Source organism: Oryctolagus cuniculus, chromosome 12 (genome assembly GCF_964237555.1).
Source record: "Oryctolagus cuniculus chromosome 12, mOryCun1.1, whole genome shotgun sequence".
Taxonomy (NCBI): domain Eukaryota; kingdom Metazoa; phylum Chordata; class Mammalia; order Lagomorpha; family Leporidae; genus Oryctolagus; species Oryctolagus cuniculus.
Genome location: NC_091443.1, coordinates 18,527,788 through 18,540,255, shown reverse-complemented (window position 1 = coordinate 18,540,255; position 12,468 = coordinate 18,527,788). Strand labels below are relative to the sequence as shown.

At 44.1% G+C, this 12,468-nt stretch overlaps 1 long non-coding RNA gene across 2 annotated transcripts in view; it reads right to left on the bottom strand.

The window, feature by feature from the left end:
- LOC103351263 (uncharacterized) overlaps positions 1-12,468 on the bottom strand; it is a 24,775-nt gene extending 12,307 nt beyond the window's left edge. Inside the window, exons 1-2 of one of the 2 annotated variants that reach the window (XR_011380690.1) lie at positions 12,162-12,468; positions 8,069-8,148 (exon numbers count right to left, since the gene is read on the bottom strand). This is a non-coding gene — a long non-coding RNA (uncharacterized lncRNA). The remainder of the gene's footprint in view (positions 1-8,068; positions 8,149-12,161) is intronic. The other variant, XR_007910279.2, reaches the window with a different exon arrangement.

Here is a 12,468-nt window from a genome sequence, read left to right as displayed (position 1 = left end):
AGGCTGAGAGAGAAACACAGTTGACTTACTGCTTTGTAAGTCAGTACAATTTAGTTGAAGAGAAATTTATAAAAGGGTTTGGTTCTACCACTGTAAAAGAATACAAGATTCTTTTACCAGCAATACCAGTTAAAGATTTATGTTCACATTGCAGACTATGTTCTATTGACATATTGTTAATATTTAATTAAAAGTTATCATATTCTATTTTCTCACTATGTTAAGTTGCAAAAGATTCTTAAGATTTTTTTACTGCAACTGTCCCCCAAAAGACATTGCACATTCATAATGGAACCCACTTCTATTCTAATTACCATCTGACCTCTGACTTGTTCCTACAATAACTGCAGTAAACATGACTGAATAGAGTTGTCACATATTTCCGAAAGAAAAATCCACTAGAAATGAACATAGATACTTACTGCATAGGCAGAATAATAGTTCCTTCACAAACTCAACTATTTTTCAACATGAAAAGTAAAGGCAAGCCACAATGTTGGCAAGTCATATACTAAGTATTTCTGACAGCAAAGTTTCTCTTCCTTCCTGGCAATCCTCTTTCTCATGGTATTACAAATCAGTTTATGCCTAGACAGGATGCACCATTCTTCTCTCCTCTAGATATCCGGATGGCTTTCAAACTGAAATTTAGAAGCGTTAAACATGAAACTCAAACTAGACTATTCTAAAATCCATTTTTTTCTCTAAATGGAAATCTGACAGAAGAGGAAGTATGCAGACATACAGAGAAACAAGTTTAGAGGCCTAAGTATTTATTAACAGACTAGCTCTTCATGACTATGCAATAAAACGTAGAACTTCAAATGTGAGAAGAGAACAGCTGAAGTGTGACTTGGGTTATCAAGCCCCTGTTAACTGTAAGATCTTACAGGCAACATGTGATATTAAAGGAGGAAGAAACAGAAAGGTCATTTTTTCTCTCTGTTACGCTCCTTCACAAAAAACTCCCCTTCCTGACTCGTCTGACTAAGATCTAAGCCACTGAAATCAAACAAACACTAGAAACACAGCCTTAAAATTGCATATAAATATTAAAAAGCAGTAAAAAATTCTAGTTTGGTTTGAAGGAACCACTTAAGGAAAAAACCATTTTCTTTGCTTTCCACAGGATTTGAGGTAACCTTAAAATATAAATAAATATAAATATTCAGAGCTCTAATTGGGCCACTAGAATCAGCATACTCAACAACATACATACTAGACATACAAAAAACTTTTCCATAACCCGCCCATCTGCCGCCAGGGCCTTTAAACTACTAAAGACCTTCTCAAGTAACAATTTGTATCTTAACCTTTGAGGATTTCACCTAAACCCAACAGATTTTACATTACCTAGTTCATTCCTTGCCCTAAAATAGCAGGCTGAGACCTACACTAAGTCCTAAAACCAATTATGTGGGTCACAGAATCATACATGTTTTTTTAACTGAACTGAAAATGATACTGCACTGTCCTTTTATTCATGTGCAGCTGTACATATGCACATAAAATAAATTTTACTAAATGAAATTAACCAGTGGTCTTACTTAGACATTATTTGAAATATCAATTTGACACCCACTTAAAGTGATGAGAATTTCTATTAAATAAAAATGAGTTAGGTGAGATATTAAAATTTGTCAGAAATTGATTGTATACAACAGGAACATCAATAACTTCCTTCAGTGCTAAAATTAAGAGTTAATTTCTGGCCGGCACTGAAGCTCACTTGGCTAATCCTCAGCCTGCAGCACCAGCACCCCTGGTTCTAGTCCCGGTTGCTCCTCTTCCAGTACAGCTCTCTGCTCTGGCCCAGGAGTGCAGTTGAGGATGGCCCAGGTGCTTGGGCCCTGCACCTGCATGGGAGACCAGGAGGAAGCACCTGGCTCCTGCCTTCGGATCAGTGCAGTGCGCCGGTCGTAGCAAGCATTTGGGGGTGAACCAATGGAAGGAAGACCTTTCTCTCATTGTCTAACCCTGCCTGTCCAAAAAAACAAAACAAAACAAAACATAGTTAATATCTGATTTTCAGGGGATGTTAAATAACAGTTAACCTTTCAGGGACAGCTGGGTAAGACAATATTTGGGATTCCTATTTGAAAAATATAGTACTGGATTGGAACCTTAAATTATTAAAAGCTGTAAATACCTAGAGGCATGTCGTTCATGCTCAAACAGCAAAAAATGCATGCTGTGACGTATCCCAAGCACAGCCAGTAAGTAGCAGGATTATGATTACAACACATAACATCTGGTTTTCAAATCCAGTGTTTCTATTTTAGGATGCTTATTTAATCCAATTTGAGTTGCATTACTGTAAATATTCTGAGAATTTTTGAGCTAACAGTACACAATCATCTCTTTAGCTCTATGAATGTCTACCATGAGCCTGATACTTTAATGTATGTCCCCAAAGCCCATCATTCTTATTTATTCTAGATCTTGAAGCCAATCCCTTGTCAATTATCACAGTAACCACGGATCAAGTGTCCTTATGAAACATTATCTTCTAGTTCCTATTCTCATAGGCATTATGTATTTCAATAAAAAAAAGTACTCAAAAGTGGAGATTATGGCTTCACTTACTGAGCCAGGTAGCACATAAACACACACACACACACACACACACACACACATATATTCCTTCTGTTATTGGCAATACAATACCTTTAGTACCTTTAGTCCTGGTCAAACTCCACAGCCTTATACCACTGAGAATAAGGAAAGAAAGAAGTGTGTAAAATTAGGTGGTGTGAACAACCCCTTGGTGGTTGAACACACATACATATCTTCAAAAAAAAATTCTAACAGAAACTTCTAACCTGTGAATATTCCCCTATGACTCTATCCCTTATATGCTCTTAAATCTGACTCAATTTATAAAGCCTCAAATGATTTCATTTTAAACGACTAACCAGGATATTGTCCAATGTACTAATTCTGAGAAAGCACAATTTTAGTGACTTGAACTTGTTCTTTTTTTTTTTTTTTTTTGGACAGGCAGAGTTAGAGAGAGAAAGACAGAGACAGAGTGAAAGGTCTTCCTTCCATTGGTTCACCCCTGAAATGGCCACTATGGCCAGTGTGCTACGCCGATCCGAAGCCAGGAGCCAGGTGCTTCCTCCTGGTCTCCCATGAGGGTGCAGGGCCCAACCACCTGAGCCATCCTCCACTGCCCCCCCGCCCCGGCCACAGCAGAGAGCTGGACTGGAAGAGGGGCAACTGGGACAGAATCCGGCCCCCCGACAGGGACTAGAACCAGGGGAGCTGGCGCCGCAGGCTGAGGATTAGCCAGGTGAGCCGTGGCGCTGTTCATGCACTTGTTCTTTATAAGTACAATTTTTAGTCTGTACAAATGAGTACCTACTAAATGCCAAGGTCTGTGATAGGTTCTGAAACTACAAAGGTGAATTTTTTCTCTAAAGGTCTTATAACATAGTCAAACACACATGGATATAATAAAAAGCCAAAATGCAATACATAGAGTGACAGAAATCATGTAGAAGGAAATAAATTAAGTTTATATACATGGAGGTATTACTTACAGTTATACCTGTAATGCTATCCAGAAGGCTTAATTTTTTTTTTTTTTTTTTTTTTTTGACAGGCAGAGTGGACAGTGAAACAGAGAGACAGAGAGAAAGGTCTTCCTTTGCCGTTGGTTTACCCTCCAATGGCCGCCGCGGCCGGCGCGCTGCGGCCGGCGCACCGCGCTGATCCGATGGCAGGAGCCAGGAGCCAGGTGCTTTTCCTGGTCTCCCATGGGGTGCAGGGCCCAAGCACCTGGGCCATCCTCCACTGCACTCCCTGGCCACAGCAGAGGGCTGGCTTGGAAGAGGGACAACCGGGACAGAATCCGGCGCCCCGACCGGGACTAGAACCCGGTGTGCCGGCGCCGCTAGGCAGAGGATTAGCCTAGTGAGCCGTGGCGCCGGCCTGGAAGGCTTAATTAATTTTTTAAGAAAGTTACAGAGAGACAGAGGCAGAGAGGTCTTTCATTCTGCTGGTTCACTCCCCAAATGACTGCAACGGCCATTGCTGAGCTGATCTGAAGCCAAGAGCCAAGAGCTTCTTCAGGTTCTCTCACACGAGGTACAGGGGCCTAAGGACTTGGGCCATCTTCTACTGCTTTTCCAGGCCATATCAGAGAGCTGGATCCGGAGAGGAGCAGCTGGGACTTGAACTAGCACCCATATGGGATGCCGGCACTGCAGGCTGGGGCTTTAACCTGTTGCACCACAGCGCTGACCCCAGAAAGCTTAATTTAAAAGGCAGCATTTCAACATATGGAAATACGGTTAACATTCCAGATGATAAAAACCATATGAATAAATACAACTACAAAAAATGCAGGGCTTAACCTGGGGAGCCATGACAAGTTCAGAGTGGCTACAGCATATGATACTTCAAAAGCAGGAAATAGGGTTGGATTAAAGGTTGCTATGACCTCCAGGAGGGCCTCTCTGCTTTATTTCTGTATATGAGAATGTATTCATTTAAACTCTCCTGAAGCATCGTTCATGTAATAGCATTCAACACACACCACCACCTTAATCCCTAAGCACTTCCTAAATACTTGGCAGCATTCTAAGCACATTACATGTACCAGCTCATGTAATAGTAATCCCAATCTTGTCAGGTGAGTTCATTCCCATTTTACAGACAGGACAGACAGGATGTACAATTTTCTCTATAAAAAAACCTTTGCCACACCTACACATTTTGAAACTTGAAGGATCCTCCTATTTTTGTACAAATTTTAAAGCCATCATAATGTGGGAGCATAGGAAAAACCTAAAATCCCACAAAGATTTAAGAATATTTGGAAAAGGTCTCAGAGGCAAGGGGTTAATAAAAATGAAGCAATAAAAACATACACATAGGAGCCGTCGCTGTGGCATAGTGGGCACCATTTCAAGTCCTCGCCTCTCCACTTCTGATCCAGCTCCCTGCTACAGCCTGGGAAAACAGTAGAAGATGGACCAAGTCCTTGGGCCCCTGCAGCCATGTGGGAAGCCCAGAAGCTCTTGGCTTCAGATCAGCCCAGCTCCAGCTGTTGTGGCCAACTGGGGAGTGAACCAGTGGATGGAAGGCTTCTAACTATGCCTCTGCCTTTCTGTAACTCTGCCTTTCAAAGAATTTAATAAATAAAACAAACAAAAAAATTATAAACATGTATTCATTAAAAACTCAATGTTGTAAACTACTGTGCAAATTTTTTTTTTTTTTTTGACAGGCAGAGTGGACAGTGAGAGAGAGAGACAGAGAGAAAGGTCTTCCTTTGCCGTTGGTTCACCCTCCAATGGCTGCCGCGCTGCGGCCGGCACACCGCGCTGATCCAATGGCAGGAGCCAGGAGCCAGGTGCTTTTCCTGGTCTCCCATGGGGTGCAGGGCCCAAGCACCTGGGCCATCCTCCACTGCACTCCCTGGCCACAGCAGAGGGCTGGCCTGGAAGAGGGGCAACCGGGACAGAATCCGGCGCCTCAACCGGGACTAGAATCCGGTGTGCCAGCGCCACTAGGCGGAGGATTAGCCTAGTGAGCCGCGGCGCCGGCCTGTGCGAATTTTTAATACATTTACTTTCCCCCTGATTTTACAGATTATATAATTTTAATTCTAAATTAACGCTGTAATAGGAATATTTCTACATATCTATCTAAATGAAGAGACAGTCTTGACATATGTAACAAAGCAGCTCAAATGTTATAAGCTCACATGCTATCCTGTAAGGGTTAGGTTTAAATAAAAACAGGCTTAAAAAATGGAATTAAGGGAAGAAGGCATTGTATTACAAAGCTGTCACTTGGGAAGGTAGTAGATGATGGCTCCAGTACTTGAGTCCCTGTCACCAATGTGGGAGACATAGGAGTACTGGGCTCTTGGCTGTGGCCTGGCCCAGACCTGGCTGTTGATGACATCTGGCAAGGAGTATCAGCAGAAGAACAATCACTCTCTCTCTCTCACTAGCTCTTTAAAGTACATGAAAAATAAGCATTAAAAAAGCAGTAACAACAACATGGTAATGTGTCAAGAGTCATAAAATACTCCATGCACATAGCTAGTAATTGCAGCTCAATATTTAAGTATTAAAACCCTAAACTGGGCCAGCGCCGCGGCTCACTAGGCTACTCCTCCGCCTTGCAGCACCGGCACACCGGGTTCTAGTCCCGGTCGGGGCACCAAATTCTTTCCCGGTTGCCCCTCTTCCAGGCCAGCTCTCTGCTGCCGCCAGGGAGTGCAGTGGAGGATGGCCCAAGTCCTTGGGCCCTGCACCCCATGGGAGACCAGGATAAGTACCTGGCTCCTGCTATCGGATCAGCGCGGTGCGCTGGCTGCAGCGCGCCGGCTGCGGCAGCCATTGGAGGATGAACCAACGGCAAAAGGAAGACCTTTCTCTCTGTCTCTCTCACTGTCCACTCTGCCTGTCAAAAAATGAAAATAAAAAATAAAAACCCTAAATTGGGGGCCAGCGCTGTGGTGTAGCAGGTAAAGCTACTGTTTGCAGTGCCCACCTCCTCTAAAGACACCAGTCCAAGTCCTGGCTGCCCTACTTCCAATCCAGCTCTCTGCTGTGCCTGGGAAAGCAGTAGAAAATGGCCCAAGTGCTTGGGCCCCTGCGCCCGCGTGGGAAACCTGGAAGAAGCTCCTGGCTCCTAGCTTCTGATCAGCCCAGCTCCAGCCATTGCGGCCATCTGCGCAGTGAACCAGCAGATGGGAGACCTCTCTCTCTGCCTCTGCTTCTTGTAACTCTTTCAAATAAATAAATAAAATCTTAAAAGAAAAAAAAAAAAGATTCCTAAATTGTCATGCAAAACAAAAATGAAGTAAGACAAAGCAGTCTGATGAAATATTTTCAGATATTAAAATTATTACAGAGACCATGCAATCACACTGAATAATTCTAATAAGCATTAGGATGTTAAAGGCACAAACAAAAGCAAAAATTAAAGAAAGAACTTGCATATAAGGAAATTTTCAAAATATGTTAGATTGGGATTAAAAGTGGCATTTTTTTGTTTAGCTCCATTATGATTTACAAAACTTGAAAACAAAACAAAAACAAAGATAATCTTCAATTTCTGCTCATACTGCACCTTTCAAAGTTCTCTAGAAACCTGACTAGAGGGCAAGGACTCCAAATGATCTCGATGTGAAGCTAACTCTGGAGACACTGACAAGCTGGCCCCTGTACACAATTTTCTTAACATAATCCTTAGCCAAGGCATCCCTTCCACACTGGTTCACTCACTGTTTAACATGACTTCGCTTATATAATCACATCTTTGCTCACAACCTTCCATTCAACCAGAATATCCTTTCTTCTAATATCTCACTATCACTGAGAAATTTTCAATAATCACTAAATATATTTCATTTTGCTTTGTTTTCTAAGACAATTTGTCTCTTAGAAATCGTAGCTGATTGTGCAAGGTGGCTTCACAAAATCTACAGGAAAATGGAATTTAAAAATGAGTCCATTTTGGGGCAAAAATTTTTTTAAATTCATGCAGTTTGCATTTTTTCATTAATTTTCATTAATTAAACCCTTCACAAATGGGATCAGAAGCCATTGTTTAAATGTTTAAGAAGCTATTTAAATTGCTCAATTCTTTTGAAAGAGCTACTTAGACTAACTTTCCACATGTTTGACCATGTCCTCCTTTTTACTGACAGAACAAAGATCGTTCCACAAAGTCATTAGGTAACCTAGATCTACTGGAATCGAAGTCCTAAAACATGCTGTCATTCTAGTCTAAATTATATGTGAAAGAAAACCATTATCTGTTTCCATGTGGTCCTAAAAAATAGCGGTGAAATCTAACATAGCAAAAGACCATCTAGAGAGCACAGTCTGCTATCGTTACAAGTGAATTACGTAACTTTCCAAAAAAATAGCTAAATCTTTAGAAAAGCAGCTCCATTTAACATTGCAATCAGTTCCATTTCTGAACATATACTGACATTTACAGAAATAACCACAGTTAAATTCTACCATTTTTCAAGAGACATATACACATTACATGGCCAATCTTGATTACTTTAGGATAATTAAGTAAAATTACGTACCAGAAACAGAATCTTCAACAGAAAGCATCTCAAGTCAACTGTAACATCTTGCTTCACTGTTCCACAAAATCAGTCTTAATCTAAAAAACAAAGATTTATTTTAATTTTGTATATGTTATACTTCAGATATTTACAACTTAAGACTGTCCTTTAAAAAAAGAAAAAAACAAGGCCTGGTGCTGCGGCATAGTAAGTTGAGCCTCTGCCTGTGGCGCCAGCATCCCATACAGACAGAGTCCCAGTTGCTCCACTTCCGATCCAGTACCCTGCTAATGCACCTGGGAAAGCAGTGGAAGACAGCCCATGTGCTTGGGCCCTGCACCTGGAAGGGAGACCCAGAATAAACGCTTGGCTCCTGACTTTGGATGGACCCAGCTCCAGCCACTGTAGCCATATGGCGAGTTAACCAGCAGCTGGAAGACTTCTCTGTCTCTCCCTCTCTCTGTCTGTAATTCCACCTATCAAATAAAGAAATCTTTAAAAAAAAAAAAAAGTGAGAAACAAAAACAGTAACATTTTGCTCTTGAACACTCACTGGTAAGATCTCTTCTTACATTGTAGAGTTCTCATTGGTTAAAAAAAATTATAATTCTCCTAGTGTTCTGTAATAAAAATATTAGGCACTCCTTAAAAAACATAGAAATGAGACCCACATTAATATACAAACTGACTCATAAAGATGTCTTGATTTTGATTCTGGTCAAAAACACCATAATAGGCAGCTAATTATTTTATACTTTCCTGTGAAACCGTTACCAAATCATTCTTTCAAATTTGACAATTTCTTTGTAATTGAGATGGTACAGCAACTGTTCATATTCATACTCATTTTCACTTTAAGATATTATAAAATCCTTAAAAAAGGACTGAAGAATTTAAAAGACCGGCAATGACAAACTAGTACTTTAATATTAATGGATTCTCTCAATCTGTATTTTATTGGCAGTTACAAACCAATTCAGCATTACATTAATCTAGAATATTAAAAAATTTAAAGGTTAGGATAGTATCTGTGAAACACAATTTTCCGAAGAGAATCACTGGTTATAAAAACTAACTAGCTTTCTTCACATATTTTGTGTACAAATGTAGATAAACATTCATAGGAAATATTTACAAGCACCTATCATGTATCAATCAGGTGCAGGAACTAACAGTGACAAAAATACAAGCTGTCTGTTGGGAACATAATCTCAAACTGAGGAAGAGCCACACAATTGCAAAGAAACCCTAATGGAAGGCATGGACGGGGGAGGAGGTCACAAAAACACTGAAGGAGAAAGCACACCAGGAGGCTGGCGCGGCGGCTCACTAGGCTAATCCTCCGCCTAGTGGCACCGGCACAATGGGTTCTAGTCCCGGTCGGGGCGCCGGATTCTTTCCCGGTTGCTCCTCTTCCAGGCCAGCTCTCTGCTGTGGCCAGGGAGTGCAGTGGAGGATGGCCCAGGTGCTTGGGCCCTGCACCCATGGGAGACCAGGAAAAGCACCTGGCTCCTGCCATCGGATCAGCGCGGTGCGCCGGCCGCAGCGGCCATTGGAGGGTGAACCAACGGCAAAGGAAGACCTTTCTCTCTGTCTCTCTCACTGTCCACTCTGCCTGTCAAAAAAAAAAAAAAAAAAAAAAAAAGGAAAGCACACCAGGAAGGGAAACTTTCTAGGGAAGACTGCAGGAAAACACAGTGCAGTTAAAATCACCTCACTACACCATAACATAATTTGTTCTTAGTATGCCCTAAATGTCATTTCTGTGTAGCACTCTATGAACCGTCAACCATTAAGTGAAAAAAGTTTTACAAATCCAAGAGATAAAATTCAAAACTTAAAAAAGAAAATCCGGGGGACAATTGCACAAGCATCCAAAGCCTTAACACAAATCCCTCTGGTCTTTGTTTCTACTTCTAGGAACTTATTTCTAAGTAATAATCAGAGGGCTGGTGCTGTGGGGGTAGTAAGTGAAGCCTCCACCTGAGGCACAGGCATCCCATCTGGGCGCCAGTTTGAGTCCTGGCTGCTCCTCTCCCATCAAGCTCTTTGCTAATGGCCCGGAAAAGCCGAAGAGGATGGCCCAACTGCTTGGGTCCCTGCACTCACATGGGAGATCTACAAGAAGTTCCTGGCTCCTGGCTTCAGATGGGCCCAGCTCTGGCTGTTGTGGCCATTCCCGGAGTGAACAAGCAGATGGAAGACCTGTCTGTCTCTCCCTATCTCTGCTTGTAACTCTTCTCTCAAATAAATAAATCTTAAAAAAAATAAAAAAATAAAAATTCAGGGTTGTGCAGCGAAATCCACGTATCTAGACATTTTAGCCACTGTTTTGAGTTCTTATGAACAATATTTTGCTAAAAGATGTACAAGAATATTTACTGACATATTATTGCACTTACAAGTTACTATTCATCTATTCTATATAATATTATGTAGCCATGAAGGATGCCTTATGGACAAAGTTTCCAATGTTCCCAAAGTTTCCTACAAATAAAACAGTAAAACAAAATTAGCACTGTTTGAATGGTTCAGAACAAAAGCCATAAAAAAAAGCAAAACCTTCTGTATGAAAATAAAATGTAATACAGTGTAAACTGTAATTACCTTTCAGTGGAGGAAATCCAAGATACCTTTATTTTCCTGAGTATTTTTTAAAAAATAACTTCCAAATACCCACTGCATTACCTATTTGTATAAGATAAAAGCACTTTAAAAACAGGTAGTGGAAGCTGAGAGTTTTCTTATTTTCTGTAAAAAAGCTGCTTCATTCCTAAATACTCTGACAAAACCTTTTCTGTATCATAAAGTTTTAAAGAGATAAGATCCTGAAAGTATTCTGCGTTTCACGAAGAAATCATTGCTTTCAAATCCAGAAATGAAAACCATGCGAGTGAGTATCTAATTTTGGGATTTCACCCTAAAATGTCACCTCAGAGGTCATTCGAACCCTGGGCCAAAGCGAACGCCCTTCAACCACGCTCCCTCCCTTCTCGGTCACGCACAGGTTATGCCCAGGAGAACCTCTCTGAGGGGCCCTTCCGGTTCTAGAGACTTCTCACCGCAGTGCTACCTCGGGAGACGTGTCAATGAAATGTCCTGCGTCCTGCAGCACAGCTGCCCCCACACCCACCCAACCACAGAGTCAGCCATTCACTTGGCAGCCTTGAGCACCAGCACCCTCAACAGGTTTCCAAACACGAGGACTGAGGACAAGCACCCATGCAGGTGAGCGAGCCTCGCTGGGAGCGCTGGCGCGAGCCACACACACACACACACACACACACACGAGGACTAAGGACAAGCACCCATGCAGGTGAGCGAGCCTCGCTGGGAGCGCTGGCGCGAGCCACACACACACACACACACACACACACACACACACACGAGGACCAAGGACAAGCACCCGTGCAGGTGAGCGAGCCTCGCTGGGAGCGCTGGCGCGAGCTACACACACACACACACACACACACACACACGAGGACTAAGGACAAGCACCCATGCAGGTGAGCGAGCCTCGCTAGGAGCGCTGGCGCGAGCCACACACACACACACGCGCGCGAGCCGCGTGCACACACACACACACACACGCGCGCGCTGCTTTGCTGTCCCCGTGCGGAGTAAACTCAGCCAAGATGGATTAGCGCTATTTCCCAAGTTCATGTTTCATCCTACGAAGTAACCCGATTCCACTCGGGGCTGCGGGAGAAGTCAGCATCAGCCGGACGGGAAGCGGGCAGCAGAACGAGACCCCCGTCCGCCCCAGGCGCGCGAGGGGAGAGGGCCTCAGCCCTCGACGACAACCACGGCCGCGGCCGCTCCAGCCGGCGGCGGGGGCCTCGCTCGCTCGGCACCCTCCCCGCCCACGCCCTCCGTGAGGGAGGCCGCCCGCGCCAGGCCCCGCAACGCCTCAGGTCGGGAGCCAGACTGCCCGGAGCGGCGCGACCGCAGGACACCCCCCCCCCCCGCCCTCGGGGACCCGCAGCTTCCCCGCCGAGGCGGGCGTGTGCGACTTCCCACCGCCTCTTTCTCGCTCGCTCTCGGCGGGAGAGGAAGCCTCGCCCCCTCTCCGCCCGCCCCTGCTCCCCACCCCGCCGCTCCGGGAACTTACTCGGCCATGGCCGCCTCCAGCCCCTCCACTTCCGGTGCTAGCGCCTCTGCAGCTGCGCCATCCCCCAGCCGCTCGGACACCCGCGGCTGCCCACTGCCCTTCGAGACTGCTCTGCGAGTCCTCCGACCTCCACTCGGAGCTGCCCTGGACGGGCAGGTGGACGCGTGCCGCACTGAAGTCGACCTACCGGAGGAAGACGCCTAGCCCTTCGGTCCACAAACACAAAATGCGGTAGAGCCGCGGCCACCGCTGCCAGGACAAAATGGCGCCGAGAAGCGGGTTTAGCGCAGGCGCTCTGGAGGGACCC